Source organism: Brienomyrus brachyistius, chromosome 1, assembly GCF_023856365.1.
Source record: "Brienomyrus brachyistius isolate T26 chromosome 1, BBRACH_0.4, whole genome shotgun sequence".
NCBI classification, from domain to species: Eukaryota; Metazoa; Chordata; class Actinopteri; order Osteoglossiformes; family Mormyridae; genus Brienomyrus; species Brienomyrus brachyistius.
Window position 1 is genome coordinate 237,037 of NC_064533.1, and position 18,732 is coordinate 255,768.

Consider the following 18,732-nt stretch of genomic DNA (forward strand, 5'->3'; position numbering starts at 1 on the left):
TTGGTGATCGGGAGTGCTTCCCGATCACCTCGGAGGTCACCACTGCCGCTAAACTGCCTGCACAGGTGGCTCCAGTCCCCGAGGAGATCCCAGACAACCCGACTATCGCTCCTCTTGGAGGTTGAGGAGCTTGAGTGGGACCCCTTGGGGACCTTCCTAGTGTCTTCCCTTCCCTTGCCCCGGTGAGGTCTACCCCGGCCTAATACCCACATGTCTGTGTCCCAGGAAGGGAGAGGACACAGGCGCAGGATTAGGGTCCCACCCCGCACTTGCTTGCCTTTGCTAGGGCTCGGGGGGCACCTGCTGGTCCTAGGGCTCCGGGTCAGTGGTCGCTTGCAGGTCCCCCTCCGAAGCCTCGTCACCCTGCCTCGGTCCCACCTCCGACTCCTCGTTGGTTGCCTGCGTGTTCCCCCACTACAGCTCCTCCATCATCTACGGGTCCTTCCAATTCCAGCACGTTGGAAGACGTCACCTAGACTGGCTGTGGCCTTGCCGTAGCCTGCTGCGGCTCCTCCTCCTTCCTTACCGTCACCTGTGTCCCCTTCAGTTCCCTCATCGCCTTCCCTGGTGCCCCCTCCAACTCCCTCCTCATCCCCTTTGCCTGTCCCTCGCCCTGCCTCCTCAGCCCCTCCGAGGTCCCCTCCTGCTCCGGCATCCCAGTCGCCTGTGGCCCCTCTGGCTGCTGCCTGTCACCCGCTGGGGCTTCCTTGGGCTCCCCTTTCTCCCCTGTCCTTTCTTCCTTGGTTTCCTATCTCTGTCACTCCTATGTTTGTTCCTCATCCCTTTGTTCCTCCTGTCTCTGCTCCTCATCCCCCTGTGTTCCTTCCGTTCACTCCTGGCCCTTTCATCCCGCCTGTTTCCTCTGTGTCGCCTTTCTTGATCTGTTTGTCTGCATTTCCCATCCTGTGCCAGGTCCTGTCCTGGCTTCTGCCCATGTGCGTATTTTGTCTGCCCACAGAGTGCGCGCCTTTTTGGGGGGGGGGGTTCTGTCATGCCCGGCTCGTAGATCCTCGTGTGTGCCACGCCCCCTGATTATCCACGTGTGCTTCCCCAATCATGCCCAGCTGTGTCTTGTTGTTTCGCCCTGTCCGGTCTATTTCAGTCCACGTCTTGCCCTGCCATTTGTCCATCATTGATGTTAGTATAACGTTATGATGTCCTGTAATTCCCATAGCCGTCTTCCCTTTAATAAATCCCCGGTTTTCCCTGTGTTCTGCCTGTCTGCCTCATCCTTCCCTGCTTTCTAACCACCAGCCTGCCCGTCCAAACCCGCAAACTGACACCGGGAACATCCCTGTTTAGTTTTTTTGGGAAAAAAATCTCTTTAACAGCAAAACACAAAAAAAGTGATACAAGTAACTTACTTAGGTTATATGGAGGAGATCCTTCAAGGACACCTTTACTGCCTTCGGGGGTTTCCGCCACCATCAACCCTAACCCTAACCCTAACCCTCTCACCAGGAGGTTCCTGGGAGGTACAAATAAATAAGAGGATAACACAGGGAGGGGAAACAAGACTGAAACACCATTTTGGTGCGCTACCTCTACCATTGTTATTTATATTTATTTTTTTATTTCACTTTTCATTTCCATAAGCATTTCTATTTTATTTCATTTTGGCAGTTTGAGGACAGCACCCAACATATAGATCATTTCCTCATGGGGCAACTTAAATGAAAAATTGCAGACGCGATACCAAAGCTAAACCACTAAGGGGTGCCGTTTTCGCAGTTGGGGACTTCTCGCCGTCTTTGCCTGGGGGTATGGGCATCTCCACCAAGGGAACCTAAAATAATAGAAAGGGGAAAAGTTAATACAGGTTTAATGCACCAGTGCATTCTGAAAATTATTATAATAAGTTATTATATACCCTATTTATTTTATTATATACCCTAACCTAACTCAGCCAGTGCCATTTTACTTCCTCCTTTCCTCTTTTCTTGATATGGATTAGAGAAAAAAAATGGGGTGGGAGGCTGGGGGATGGGAAATGATTGGTTACCTGGGGAGGGAGGGGGCGGGGTTTCCAGTCACATGACACTGCCACATCAGCACTTACACCTTTAAAGCTAGTTTGGGTTCCACTAGAGGCCTCTGTTTGTGCTCTGATGAAGCATCATTGATGCAAAACTTTAGGACTTTCTTTGAGATTTTCAAACATTTTAACAGTGTATTTATTTTATTTTGATCATTTAATTGAGAGAAACACTCATTTTTTAAAATAATAAAGTATATTTTTAACCAATGCGGGGAGGGCCGAGGGGAATTAAAAAGCAACCACTATGGTTGTTATAATTCCCCGAGAAGAAGCTGGGTTAGCAAAAGGACCATAAGGACTACAACTATATTGATAGGCTCACCAAGGAGATCCACAAGTTTGTCCCCAGGAGCAGGCATGCCAGAAAAGCCTCAAAAAGTGAAGGCCCAATGATAGGCCTCCAGGCCTGGACTCTATTCACCAACAGACGGCCTACGCAGAGGGAGACATCGGACTCCGGGGGTGACATCCATTTGACCCAAGATATTACCATCATAAAGGTGGGAAAATATTTTTATTTCCTTCAGGGCCTTGTTTTGGAATGGTACCTTTATAATGGTTACTCTACAAAATAGATACACTGTTTTAGCAGATCTCAATCAGGCCAGCAATATGGAACCGGGTGTGCAGAGCAGGCGGGGTCGGTGAGGCTCGAGGAGTGGTAAAAGCACGACTTGCAGGCAAGATTCGGGACGAACAGGATTTAATCACGGGATCAGGACAGGAAACAGGACTTGGGAACAGGTCTCACGTAACACCATCAATGACAGACAATGGGTTAGTACAAATCAGGAACTTAAATACATGGAACAAGGCAGCAGGAAACAAGACACGACTGGGCACGATCAGGTAATCACACGTGGGTAATTAGGGTGACGTGGCACACACGAGGAGCGGACGGACCGGGCGTCACAGGCAGAGGGAATGGGAGGTACAGAAACTTAGGCCCAGTACTCTACAAATAACTAAACAAACTATAACAATCCAACTGGCTGACAAATTGGATCCCCCCAAAACCATGGACAGCGACCATGCTAATCCTAGTACTAAAACTAGCCTTGAAAATGCAGGCCATTTAAAACAACAGCATAGTACAGAAGGTTAATTATCAGCCCCAAAAAAAGGCAAAAAAACAAATTATTGAGACAGCAGAAATACATCACCACGTTCAGAATGCTTTGGACCTTCCCAATAGAATATCAAATTCGAAAACTTACCATGAAAATGTCTCCTTCATAGGTACCTGTACCCCAGAAGCTACAGCTCTGGTGGACCCACCCATTATAGAGGAGAATAATATGATGAATGGGCAACGGAAGGGATATAATCCCACAGTTGGAGCCCAAATTGAGCCCTCCCCTCAAAAATTATATACAGGGACCCGGCACATAACACCACACTTACGGGGTTTGAAATCTCCCACATCCTCTTCAACATCGGAGGAAGATTTTAAGGACCTTGTGAAAGTTAAAACTCGGAAGCCACACAGACATCCTAATATGGACAGGAAAACTGTAGAGTGGTCACTGAAGCTCCATAAGCCAATTATCTTTATTGGAGATTCAAACCTAAGCAGGATTCCTCAGATCAAAGATCCTCAAATATAGACAGATAGTTTTCCTGGGACTAATTTCCGCCACATTGCAATGGTTCTCCAAAAATTACCTCCGCAGCCACTAGTACAAAAGGTTATCTTCTCAATAGGGCTTAACAACTGGGAACAACAACCCCATAACACGACAATAAAGCAATTACAGTACCTTTGGAGAGTAGCCAGAACTAACTTCCCAAATGCTTCAATTTATACACCCATTATTCAATATTCAGATAAAAATAACAATAATAATAATAAAAAAAATTATCCATAAAAATAATAGTCACATTGATTCTCATGGCTCCCCACTACTGGAACTAAATAAACTACGCTTCAAAGTAGATCCGAGGGACGTGATCCAATAGATAAAAGATACAGCACTCCAGATTTTTTCATTTTGGTGTCAGCAGTTAAACTACTGAGGTTGGAGACGTGTGAACCCAGTACGCACCAACTTGGCAATATCTTCAACCTAAAACGTTGAATCTTTAACCAAAACATTTAAACTAACAGCAGATGAAGCTTGGGGTACAGGGACCTATGAAGAAGATGTCATGAAGGTAATTTGTTTGACTTACATTGTTATTAGAGTTTTGTGCTGGGCTGGAGTCAAAACTATGCGTTGTGTGATGTACTTGAGGTTGTACTATGATTTGTTTGGGACTTTGTTTAAGTTGAAGAGGCTGCGGGGGTTTTTGCTGTTTTTCTCCACCGTTTAGCTGTTGTGGGAGGTTTGTATCGCGGGGAAATTATTTTTGTGGGGCCTGCATTGTTGTCACTGGTGGTATTTAGGGGCTCTACTTTTTCTGAGGGTTAGGGATTGCAGTCTAGAGTCCAGGGTGAAGGGTTAGGGACTACAGTCTAGAGTCAGGGGTTAAGTGTTAGGGGTTACAATATAAAGTCAGGGTTTGAGTTAGGGTTAGGTCTGAGATTGGGGAATCCCCATCCTGTGTCCCAGGGCCACAGTTGTGCATGGGCCTGCCTGGAATCCAACCTTGTATCCACCCACCTATGTGCCTCACGCCATCCCTATATTAGTGCTTGGATTTTCCCAATTAACGCCTAATAATTTTTAAATTTTTGAACCCAATATTTATACATTTTTCATCCCATTGTTTTTCAGGGAGTGGAGGTGATGGAGATACGGAACAGAGGAGTACTGCACAAAGAGCAGCCAACCCGGGGGAACCACACGAGGAGCAGCAATGACGCTAACAGATATGTGCCCTTATATTGACCTTTATATAGGTTCTGTATTAAATGGCCTTTTGTTTGCTTTCAGGGACTTACATTTGTACCCCCCCCCCCACGGACGACTTCCTGTGGGATCGCCATTAACTCCCGGGGTCCCCTGGGGGAACCTCCCAGTGCCTAACTTCCCCAGACTCAATCCAGTGCCATCCACCCCTAAGCACACTCTCAATCCCAATGATTTCACCCAACATCTGTCCCAAAGGGTAGCACAGTGGGGAATACTATATTATTTTTAGAAATTAATAAGCCCTAGGGTTAGTGACCATAGGCATCAGGAGTGTTTAGGGTTAGGGACATTTATTTCAAATCATGTAATTTCACAGATGAAATACATGGGATTGATGGAACTCCTGTACAGGATGTGAAATCATGGACATTTTCTTCAGTAAAAACAAAACTGTCAATGAAAAATCCTAATGTAGTACAAATTACACATGCTTGATTACAAATTAGGTAATTAATACTTGGATTTTATTTTTTAAGTACTTTTTTTTGCCACTAGGTGGCAGACCTCTTCCTTTTCATGATTTTACAGGTTTAAAATCTGAAACTGCCACAGTTCACTTATATTACATAAATTACATATTTACATTCTGGTATAGCATTTATGGCATTTCAGAGTGTATTTGTGGTTTTTAAACTAACTTAGGTCCACATACATAGACATTATAGCTAGGCCAGATTTTCACTGTGATATTGTGAATAAGCCAGGCCAGGTTTTCCCAGTTCAAATATGAATTTTGTACACCGGACCTTCACAGTGGAAATGTGGATTAGCTAGGCCAGGTTTGCCTAGTGAAATTGTGAATGAGCTAGGCCTGATTTGCACTTAGACTAACCATATCCATATTTTCACTATTACAGAAATTACAGAATTTTTTGGCCAGATTTCCACTTTAGACTAACCCATGTCCAACATGTATATCTTTGATCAACACTTACGCATGGATATGACAGATCTGCTGACTGAACCGGCAAGAGCCACACTCTTAAACATGTGAATTGTGGATCCACATTTATATATGGATATGACAGATCTGCCGACTGAACCAGCGAGAGTCAAATTTCCAACTTGTAGATTGTGGATCCACATTTACACATGGATATCATGGATCTGCTGCGTGAAACAGGAAGAGCCACATTCTGAAGATGTATATCTTGGATCCCTATTGCCACATGGATATTACGGATGTTCTGACTGACTCGGCGAGGGCCACATTTTCAACATGTAGATCGTGGATCCTTAATGACACATATGGATATTATGGATCTGCTGACTGGACCGGCGAGGGCCGCATTTTCTACATGTATATCTTGGATCCCTAATGACACATGGATATTACGGATCTGCTGACTGAACCGGTGAGGGCTGCATTTTCAACATGTAGATCATGGATCCATATTTACACATGTATATGATAGGTCTGCTGACTTAGGTAGGAAGAACCACATTTTCATCATGTTTATCCTGGATCCATATTCACATATGTAAATACCACATTTGCTCATTAGGCTTACCCTAACCACATTTGCTGAGCTAGGAAGACTGTTCAAAGTGTTTCTGAAACTAAACAGCCTGCTCTTTAATCCCTTCATATATCTCAATTAAAATTATGCTTCTTTAATTTGGAATGAGTCCATTTTTTATCGTGAGTGCTTGCACTTTTTCTGCCACTTCTTGAAAAGGATGGTCAACTCAAGGTCTCAAACTAACATTAGGGGGCATCCCGGCGGAGCTAAAGGTCTGAAATTTGGTTCAGACAAACCAGACATATGCAGGAACAAGTTTTATAACTGTATCCCTTACAAAAGGCCTGCAGTGATCTTTTGAACTTGATTGTGTCGGCAATGTTAAGTGAATGGAGGCACCCCACCTCTCATTTTACAGGCCATAACTCTGCGTAGGAATGACCTAGGATAATGATTCAAAATATTTCTGAAAGTAGACAGTCGGCTCTTTAATCCCTTCCATACATATACATACAATTATGCTTCCTTAATTTATTCATCCTTCAATTCAGAGGAGCATATTTTGATTGTAATTTCCTGTCTGAGCAAAAAAATGCCTGTGTTTGTCTAGACTGACAACCCCATACTGGGCTTCTTTTAGAAATCAGCTCATAACTCCAACTCATAACTGGAGCTAGGGGTCTGAAATTTCAGGAGTCTAGCCCTTATAGAATGGATGTTATTAACCCTTTAGTGTCAGGGGTTCTCAGGGCTGGCTCATGTGAGCTAAAAGTGTGAGATTAGACATTCAAGACCACAGCACTCACCAGAGAGTGGCAAACCACTTAAAGGTACCTGCGCCCAAGGCCGTGTGACCAAGAAGCTTTGCATACACTGAGGACATTGACAAACACACCTGTAAAGTTTCATAGATGTGTGACTTTTAGAAACGTTTTTATTAGCCCTCAAAGTCAGTGACATCGGGAACTCGGCAACAGAGTTGACCAATATAATCCCTGAAACTCTTGGTAAGTTGAAAGTCATAGAATGAAAATCACGTAAGTCAAACTTCGCAATGTTATGATTATGGTTTGTAATGGGACCAGTAGTTGCACATAGAACCAACTCTGTTGTCTGTTTGATTTGATACAGTAATCATTGCAGTACGGTCACATGACCTTTCAGCAAGTGCAGATTCATTTAGTTTCCACCACGCGGTCTGGGTGCTTTTTATGTCACTGAGTGTATTTTGCTTGCAGATGCTCTGGGTGGAGCTCATTATTCCATAAAAGCAAGGAATACCTGCATCGGCTTTATCGCCACAAAATAGCCGGCACGTACGGTAGGGCACATATAGCCCTCGACCAGAGGGAGCATCACTGACACATATAATTTGAAGTCCTGAGATGCTTTCCTCCGGGACATAGGAGGGAGCCCAAAACTGTTTTCTTTAAGTCATCCGGGCAGCTTATTTATAAGTTAACACAGCTCGTCAAGCAGACATGCAAGGACTGTGGCATGTCACATGTCATAGGGCGGCTGTGTCAACTTGCGTAAGTCAAAGTTTCAAAACAATGTTAAAGCCTTTAGCATATGGCACATTATTGTCTGCAGACAAATCAGTTTTTCTTCCTTGTTCATAGATCGGAACCTGTCAGCAAATCTCCGGTGCTTGGTGGTGTCACGCTCGGCTTTGCGGGTGAGGCGCACGGACGGGGCGAGCGGGCAGGAAGCAGGCGAGCAGGCAGAATCAGGGCAAACGGGGATTTATTAGCAGGACGAGGACTCGGGAACATGGCACGCCGACTAACATCAATGACAGACACGGGTTAGTACAAATCAGGAACTTAAATACATGAAACAAGGCAGCAGGAAACAAGACACGACTGGGCACGATCAGGAAATCACACGTGGGTAATTAGGGGGCGTGGCACACACGAGGAGCGGACGGAGCGGGCGTCACAGAACCCCCCCCCAAAGGCGCGCTACACCGGGCGCGCCCAGGATGGGGGCGACGGACGGGACGAGGCAGAACAGGACCTGAAAGACAAGAGCAAAAAAAATCAACGGGGAACAGGGAACAAGACGGACAGGCAAAACAGACAAAGAGGCAGGAGCCAGGACAGGACACCACACAAGACAGGAAAGGCTGACAGACAGACCAGGAAGGGAGAAACAGAGGGAACAGGCGGAACAAAAGGAGCGGGAGTGACGGGAGGGAACGACTGGAAACCAGGAACAGAGCGGGGCGGAACAAAGGGACCAGGAACAGAGGACGGCGGGACAAAGGCAGGAGGAGGAACAAAGACAGGCGGGACAGAGACAGGAAAGAAGGGAGAGAAGGAGGAGGAAGGAAGGGGAGCCCGAGGGAGCCCCAGCGGGCGACGGGAGGCAGCCGGAGGGGCCGCAGGCGGCCGGGAGGCCGGAGCCGGAGGGGACCTCGGAGGGGCCGAGGAGGCAGGGCGAGGGACCTGCGGAGGGGCCAGGGAGGGAGCAGGAGGGAGCACCGGGGAAGGGGACGAGGGAGCAGGAGGGGCCCACGGCGAAGGCCCGGAGGAGGGGGGAGCCGCAGCAGGCGGCGACGTCCGGTGGAGGGCCGGAGGTAGGGGCCCCGCAGGCAACCGAGGAGCCGCCGTCGGGGAGCCCGCAGGCGGCCGACCAGGCACCGGAGGGGGGAGCGAGGCGGGGCGACGAGGTACTGGAGGGGAACCCGCAGGCGACAGCCGATCCGGAGGGCCAGGACCCGCAGGCGCCAACCGAGCCAGAGCGCAGGCGAGGGAGGGCGAGCCAGGGGGCAGGGCGGGAGGGACCCCAGTCCGACGTCTGTGCCCCCTCCCCCTGCGGGACACAGACATACCGACCCCCGGTCGGGGTCGATGTCGCCGGGGTGAGGGTGAAGGAGTCACTAGTGCGGTCCCCGAGGGGTCCCATTCAAGCTCCTCCACCTCTGAAGAGGGAGGAGCCACGATGGAGTCCTCTGGGACCACCTCAGGGACTAGGGCGACAGGACTTGGAGCTGCTGCAGGCGGAGGGGGCTACTCGGGAGCTGCTGCAGGCGGAGGGGGCGCCTCGGGAGCTGCTGCAGGCGGAGGGGGCGCCTCGGGAGCTGCTGCAGGCGGAGGGGGCGCCAGGACAGGAACAGGAGCGCGGTCAGGAACAGGAGCGCGGTCAGGAACAGGAGCGCGGTCAGGAACAGGAGCGCGGTCAGGAACAGGAGCTGGCTGCAGTGGGGGCGCCTGCCCGGGAGCTGCAGCAGGTGGCTGCAGTGGGGGCGCCTGCCCGGGAGCTGCAGCAGGTGGCTGCAGTGGGGGCGCCTGCCCGGGAGCTGCAGCAGGCGGCTGCAGTGGGGGCGCCTCTGCAGGAACAGGAGCGCGGTCAGGAACAGGAGCATGGTCAGGAACAGGAGCACGGTCAGGAACAGGAGCACGGTCAGGAACAGGAGCTGGCTGCAGTGGGGGCGCCTGCCCGGGAGCTGCAGCAGGTGGCTGCAGTGGGGGCGCCTGCCCGGGAGCTGCAGCAGGCGGCTGCAGAGGGGGCGCCTCTGCAGGAACAGGAGCGCGGTCAGGAACAGGAGCGCGGTCAGGAACAGGAGCGCGGTCAGGAACAGGAGCGCGGTCAGGAACAGGAGCTGGCTGCAGAGGGGGCGCCTGCCCGGGAGCTGCAGCAGGCGGCTGCAGTGGGGGCGCCGGGACAGGAACAGGAGCTGGCTGCAGTGGGGGCGCCTGCCCGGGAGCTGCAGCAGGCGGCTGCAGTGGGGGCGCCTGCCCGGGAGCTGCAGCAGGCGGCTGCAGAGGGGGCGCCTCTGCAGGAACAGGAGCGCGGTCAGGAACAGGAGCGCGGTCAGGAACAGGAGCGCGGTCAGGAACAGGAGGCGGCTGCAGTGGGGGCGCCTGCCCGGGAGCTGCAGCAGGCGGCGAAGGCGGCTGCGCAGGCGGCGGCGGCTGCGAAGGCGGCTGCTCGGGCTGAGCAGGGGCTGCAGGCACAGGGGTTGCCTGCTCGGCCTGAGCAGGGGCTGCAGGCACAGGGGTTGCCTGCTCGGCCTGAGCAGGGGCTGCAGGCACAGGGGTTGCCTGCTCGGCCTGAGCAGGGGCTGCAGGCGGAGAGGGAAGCGCCTCGGAAGCGGCTGTAGCAGGGCGGTCAGGGACTGCTCTCCGGAGAGAGATCAGCCTCCGGAGATCCTCGGCCAACCTCTCAAGGTCGCTCAGAGGCGAGGTAGGGGAGAACGCGGCGAAAGCCTGCCCCAGCTGCACGGCAAGTTGTTCCCCCTCCGGGAAGCCCCGTGTGGCAGGTTCCTCCATCATCCTCCAGTACAGCCCCTGGAGGGCAAAGAACCGATCAGCGATGGCCAGGGGCTCACTCGGGACCTCCAGCTGGGGCGCAGCGCATGGGGGAGGCAGCGGCGAAGACGGGAGCGGCTGCGCGAGCGGCGCAGGCGGCTGCGCGAGCGGCGTAGGCGGCCGCGTGGGAGCAAAGTCCGAGGGCGGCGGCTGCGTGGGCGGCAAGAGCAGAGGGAGCTCCTCAGGCTCGGCCTTTGCCGCTCGTCGCGGAGACGGCTGTCCCAGCTGTACCGTGACCCGGTGTGTTCTCCGGACCGGGGAAGCTGCTTGGGAGGGCAGCTTGGCAGCGCTGAGGACCTCCGTGTCGTTCAGGGTGTCCTCCAGCTCACCAGCTGGGAAGGAGGCGGGGACGAGAGCGCACGCCCCTAGGACGATCGTCCGGGCGACCGTCTGCTTCTTCCTCCTTCTCCGCGTCACCGTCAGGGGGGTAGGCTGCGCACTGTCCGAGAAAGTGGACGGCGGGAGGATGGTCCCCGGTTCGCGTGGCGCAACCCACCGCTCTTTACGGAGCTCGGCCACCCGCTGGAAGTTATCGCGCACCTCCTCCGCGAGGTGCGCGTCCCTTTCCAGGGACAGCCGGTCCAGGATGTCCCAGCTCCGGCTGATGAGATCCCAGGCCGGGGGATCTTCCCGGATGCCGGGCTGGGCGATCCAAAATAGCAGCTGATCGACGTAACTGCGGTAGTCCTCCACAGTTACGGAAGCTGCTTGTTTGCGGTCTGTCATTCTGTCACGCTCGGCGTTTGCGGGTGAGGCGCACGGACGGGGCGAGCGGGCAGGAAGCAGGCGAGCAGGCAGAATCAGGGCAAACGGGGATTTATTAGCAGGACGAGGACTCGGGAACATGGCACGCCGACTAACATCAATGACAGACACGGGTTAGTACAAATCAGGAACTTAAATACATGAAACAAGGCAGCAGGAAACAAGACACGACTGGGCACGATCAGGAAATCACACGTGGGTAATTAGGGGGCGTGGCACACACGAGGAGCGGACGGAGCGGGCGTCACAGGTGGCTCATCTGATGTGCCACAGTCTTGAGACAGTTGACCGGTTTTATGTCGCGGACTCAGGCTTCAATGAAATCCACCAGAGTGCATGGAAGGAAATTAGTATATCCTGAGTCACAGAAGCAAATGGTGAAGTCATCATTCGCTGCATTCTGGCATGAGGCAGTAACCACTAATATTGTAAGCACGTGTAAGCATAATGTACTGTCAATTGTTGCTGAAAATTAGAAACAATACTCCAGGAGAATGCTCTCTTTTCAGATCAACACAGTATTGGCAAACAACCCTCAACTTATAACCGAATGCAAAAACATGGAGCTTATGATAATTTCAGGGGCCTGGTCAAAACCTTGTAAGCAATTAGCAATTGTTTTGCTAATGTCACTGCTATTCTTTTACAGTTTTGACTTACTGATGAGCTATGTCTTTGTGCCATATTATAGACAGAAGGAGATGGAGCGAGAGAGGAGGAATGAACATTTCCATTGAACTCATTGTTCTTTTTTATGTAAATAAAAGTGTTTCTTTGAAATATAGGTGAGGCCCTAACTATGCCACAGAGAATTTTTTTGGTTGTTTTGCTGAGCAGTTGTGTTTTTTTGTTATTTATAAAAAAAAATGTCTGGTGGGCTTGGAACTTTTGTTTTTCTTTTTTTTTTGTTTGTTAGTGCACTTTGTGGCCTGGGCTGTCTTTATGTTAATTTAGAACATTTATGTTGAGCTCTTTGTCCTTTATTCTTTAAATAAAAGTGTTTTTTCTGCAATCAATGCTTGCAAGTCTCTTATTTTCTTTGAAGCATTTTGCCGTGCATAAACTAGATATATGTCTGAATAAGCCTGCAACGTCTCGTGAGTGCAGACCTCACAGAAGTATTTCAAATTGAAATTATTTCTCAAACTCAACAATAATGTTTTGCTTACTCTAAATATTAATGGTTGCAGGCTTAGTGGAGTTTATGGTTGTCTAGGCAACAGCACAAATTTACACATGGATGTGACGGATGTGCCGACTTACCTAGGAAGAGCCTCATTTTCAAGATGTAGATGTCGGATCCCAATTTACACATGGATAGGGCGGATCTGCTGACTGACCTGGCGAGAGCCATATTTTCAACATGTAGATGGTGGATCCCCATTTACACATGGATATAATGGATGTTCTGATTTACCTAGGAAGAGCCGCATTTTCAAGATGTAGATTTCGGATCCCAATTTACACGTGGATATGATGGATCTGCTGACTGACCCGGCAAGGGCTGCATTTTCAACATGTAGATCATGGATCCTTAATGACACATGTATATTACAGATGTGCTGACTGACTCGGCGAGGTCCGCATTTTCCATATGTTGATCATGGATCCACATTTACACATGGATATGACGGATGTACTGACACCCAGTGAGTGCCGCATTTTGAACATGTACATGTCAGATCCAAGTTCAAAGTAGGTCTCACCACAGTTTCGATACAGCATACCATATTGGAGGTTTCTGAGTCGAATGGAATAGCTTTTTGGTGTTGTTAGTTTTGAACCCAAATTTGGTATACTTAGGAGAAGCCATTGATGTTGAATAGAGCTGTATTGAGAAAAGTGTTCTTAATGAGTTAATGCTAGAGGTTAGGGTTAGGTTTATGATTGGGGTAAAGACCCTTACCTGCGCCCCAGCATCCCAGGGCAACAGTATTGCACAGGCCAATCATGGGTTCATCTGTGCATCAACCCGCTTACGCATCAACCATCATTCCTTTAGCCAAGGCTTAGTCATTTATAATTACCCCTCGGTAAAAAATATAATTTTTTACCTTATGGTCTCCAGGGGATGGGGACAATGACACCATGGAAGATCCAGGAGAGCTCCAGCACCAGGCAGCCAACGCGGGAAAAAGTCACACATGGAGCAGCGACGAAGCCAACAGGGAAGTATCTGCCCTTCCATGGAACTAATGTACCCTGTTCGTCAGGGTCTTTGCTAAATTGGCACCCCCTCAGATCTGACTTTCTGCATTTTGGTTCAACAGCATGGCTCCCCCCATAACCTACGCTGGTCCTGACTTTCAGTAGATCTGGCCATCTGCCCGCTATAGGCTGGCAACTTCCTGTGGCATCGACAATAGCTCTCGGGTATCCAGTACCAAGAACAATCCCAATAGAGCAAATTCATCTCACAATGTGTCCCACATCCTTCCTCTGTAGAGATTTAAGGGAAATTAGGGTAACACAGTAAGGAATAATTTTATAAATGGGGGTTAGGGTTAGGTTTAGGGTTTAGGGGATTGGGAATAAGGGGTAATAGGGTCCAGGATTAAGTTTAGGGTTAGGGTTAGGGTTAAACTTAGGGCCCAAAACTTCCTTAAACTTTTTTCCTTAAAAAAAGTGCTGTTTTTTTTGTTTTCTTTAAAATACTATATAGGTGCTGTTTAAGCCTTATCTGAATAGAATGCTTAGTCTCCCCAACATATTTCTTGTCACAATGTTCAGATTGTATAATGTAAATGACATTCAAAGTTGCCAGGGAGATTTCAAATTAGTTGTGACTTTATTAGTCCCTTAAACATAAGAACATAAGAACTATACAAACGAGAGGAGGCCATTCGGCCCATCAAGCTCGCTTGGGGAGAACTAAACTAATAGCTCAGAGTCGTTAAAATCTTATCTAGCTCTGATTTAAAGGAACCCAAGGATTCAGCTTGCACTACATTATCAGGAAGGCTATTCCATACTCTGACTACACGCTGTGTAAAGAAGTGCTTCCTTAAATCCATCTTGAAATGTTCTCCCACTAATTTCCACCTATGGCCACGAGTTCGTGTATTTAATCTAATGCTGAAGTAACTATTTGGTTGAACAGCATCCAAACCTGTTAGAATCTTATATACCTGGATCATGTCCCCCCTCAGTCTCCTTTGCTTGAGACTGAACAGATTTAGCTCAAGTAACCGTTCCTCGTATGACATTCCTTTAAGACCAGGAATCATTTTTGTGGCCCTACGCTGCAGCTTTTCTAAGGCCACAATGTCCTTTTTAAGATATGGTGACCAAACCTGCACATAATATTCTAGGTGAGGTCTCACCAAGGAATTGTATAATCTTAGCATTACCTCCCTTGACTTAAACTCCACACACCTGGAGATATACCCCAACATCCTATTGGCCTTTTTTATTGTTTCCCCACACTGGCGAGAATGGGACATGGAAGCATCAACATACACACCAAGGTCTTTCTCATGATTAGCTACCTTTATTTCAGTGACACCCATGAAATACCTGTACTTTATATTTCTGCTCCCTAGATGGAGTACCTTACATTTATCGACGTTAAATTTCATCTGCCAGGTATCGGCCCAGTCACTAATTAAATCAAGATCCCGCTGTAGCTGCTGAGCCACTAATTCAGTATCTGCTACACCACCCACCTTGGTGTCATCTGCAAATTTCACCAGTTTACTGTATATATTGGTATCCATATCATTTATGTAAATTAGGAACAATAGTGGTCCTAAAATCGAACCCTGTGGTACTCCACTATGAACGCAAGCCCATTGTGACATTGTGCCTCTTATAACTACTCGCTGTTTCCTATCTGTTAACCAGTTATCAATCCATGTCGCTACGGTACCTAAAATACCTATCGCTTTGAGTTTAAGTAGGAGCCTCTTGTGGGGGACAACATCAAAAGCCTTTTGGAAATCTAAGTAGATGACATCATAGGCCTTCTTATCATCAACTTCCTGAGTAGCTTCCTCAAAAAACTCCAACAGATTTGTTAAACAGGATCTACCTCTCCTAAATCCATGCTGGCTATCCCGCAAAATGTTATTGGAGTCCAGGTAATCTACCATTTTCTCTTTGATTATAACCTCCATAACTTTACCAGTTATACAAATTAGACTGATTGGCCTATAGTTAGACAAATTACTTCTGGATCCGGAAATTGTTAGAAACATTGTTTAACTACCCTCAGACCCAATTCAGTGCTAATGTTAGTATAAAGGCTTTCTATATCTATGGTGAACAGAAAAGCCCCCTCCGGAATTTGTAAACTTATAATTTTGTCTTTAAGGTAACTATTATGGGTCTGTGACAGCGGGTTCAAGAAAGAGTCAATATACTCCGCGACATTATATATTTTGCTGTCATAGTCCGAGACTATAGGTCTACCCTTGGGAACCTCAAATGGAACAGTCCATGTATGTGATTCCACATGTATTTTCCGGAGCAAGTAGAACTGTCGGGGTTGAGGCTAGTTTGAACCCATCAAATAAAATTTTTGTTTTGTGTTGATAAACCCTTCATTATAAAGTTCCTGTAGGATTTGGTTAACCTGTTTTTGTGTTTCCTTATGTAAGGGATAGATCAGTTTAGTGTAATATACTTCGTTATTCAATTGTCTTTTAGCTTCCAATATGTACTGCTGTTTGTCCATTATGACAATACTCGCCCCTTTATCCGCTGCTTTAATTACTACATCCCTATTGTTTTTCAGCGTATTAATGGCTACCCATTGCATTTTTGTCAAATTGTCCAGTGCCTGTTTAGTATTTTTTAGTTTGGTCACTACTTGGTTATTTTTATCAATTAATTGTTGTATTGGTATTGACAACAGTTCTGATCTTAGCTCCCATTTTTACCCAGATATAAATTGAAACTGGTCCCGTGCCTGATGAAATTTATAATAGTCCCAAAGTTTTAATATCCTATTAAAACCCTGTACATCTCTTTTGAGATTACTAATGTTGCCCCTTGTGGCATCAGAATAAATGACTTTGTTTAAAAGCTCCTCCTCCAACTCTGTTAGTTTAAAAGTTTTGGACAGATTAATTATTTGTTTATCCCGTGGACTATTCTGTTTTGGGTTGGTGTGCAGGGGCAGTTCAGCCCGAAACTTCACCCGATTTAACAGTTTAACTGCTCTAGCCAATAATCAAAAAAGGATTTGGCTGTTTCCTTGGTCCAATGGATCTTATCCCTTAGGTCAACTTTGAACCTTAGACCATGTAATTCCCGTAAATAGTTCCTGTGATTTAAAATATAAGAGTCAATTGCTTTTAAAGTTTCCTGCTGTGCCTTAGACAACAAATTCAAATAATTTATGACTGGGGTATATATAGTTGCATTGGGAAATGTTATGGCTGCAGCTCTCCAGAGACCCTGTAGTTGTTTTATTGCTGTTTTATACGGATGTTGTTCCCTATTAATACCTAATGAAAAAATTACTTTTTGAGTATGTGGATTTGGTTTTGTTTTTAGCAGTACCTTAGATATATGTAAAAACTTTGCCCCAGGGAAACTTTCTACTTGGACTTGTGGGTCCCTATAGTATGGTATTTTACTGAGGTTTGAGTCCCCTATGGAAACAATTGATTTATCAAACGTCAATGTCCAATCCGCTGCTTTCCTCTTCGTATTTGGATGTCTAGTTGGAGCCTGCATTAGTTTTTCCACCAAATCTAGCTCCTCGCCCTCTAGGGAACAGAAGAATCCTGTAAGTGGCCCAGTACAGGAGATTGACCCAGCCTTGGCCTTATAGGGGGGGTCTCAGATTGAGCCTGATGTTGGACATTAAGTTCCTCAGTGTGCTCACACATCATTATCTCGCCCTCCCTAGTCTTGGGATCTCCTGTTTTCACCCCTCCTGGGTGGGAGTACCTGCTGTTAGAGGAACAATGTCCCTGCTGACATGCACCGAAATGCTGACATTACTCCACATGCTATTTTAATTTAGGTGTGCATATGTGAGTGAATGGTGTGTGAGTATGCCCTGTGATAGGCTGCCCCCCCATTCTGGGTTGTTCCCTGCCTCGTGCTCATTGCTTCTGGGATAGGCTCCGGACCCCCCGCGACCCAGTAGGATAAGTGGTTTGGAAAATGGATGGATGGATGGATTCAATGCCTCACTTTCTCCAATCCCGATCGGAACCTCCCTATTTTGTTCCAGGGCTCCTAATATTCTACACTTTGCCCATTCAAGTGTTCCCTCCATTAATTTGTGTCTAAACCTATTGCCTGCCATTTTTTTTGCCATTACCCACTCCTGTTCATTCCACCCCCTAAACATTACAGTAACAATAACAGTTTTTCTAGTACTTCCCCATGTTTCTTTAAGATTATCCTATTTCTCTCCATCCACATATTAGTATTTTGTATAACTCGCTCTGTTGTTTGCCCGTTTGGGCATGAAGGTTTTATAAATTGCGTCAGTCTATCAACCTGTCGGCACATCCCCTTTGGGAAAGTTTTTGTGTGTATGGCCATATTTATTATCTGTTCATGATGCGTGGCCTGGATTATTTTATAATATAAGTATAAGTTTTGACATTGTTCCTGTTCAATGTTTCCCCATTATTCCCTTCTCTTGCCGTTGTTTTTATTAGGTGAGACCCCACCTTCATCATATGTAAGAATGCTCTTCATCGTTTACAGCTTGGCATTCAATATCGTAATCCCCTCAAAATGTTCCTCGAAGCCAGTTTAAATTCAATTGATCCATGTGCAGTTTGATTCTCAACTTCCTTCCTAAACAGGCCCCAGGTGGTGCGAGTTGCTAAACACACTTCCTCATCACTCATCTTAAACACAGGAACACCGCAGGGATTTGTGCTTAGTCCCCTCCTGTATTCCCTGTTCACACATGACTGTGTAGCTAAACACAGGTCCAACATCATCATCAATTTGCGGATGACACAACCATCATAGGCCTCATTACGGAAAGCAATGAGACGGCCTATAGAGAGGAGGTGCCATTTGTGCCCTAGCTTGCGTGATGCCAGTTTTTATAATAATTGATACTTTATTGATCCCCTGTAGGGAAATTATCTTTACACCTCCCTCAACTTGCTCTTTGTGGAGTAAGTTGACCGCGAAGGGCTGCCACCTGTAGCAGCGCCCAGGGAGCTGGGGGTTAAGGGTCTTGCTTAAGGACCCGCAGACGTGCTGAGGCTGGGTTCGAACCTGCAACCTTCTGATTACAAGGACACAGGCTTAGCCCACTGAGCCACATGCTGCCCTTTGAGTTTGAGTTCACGTGTATGATCAGAGTACCAGGG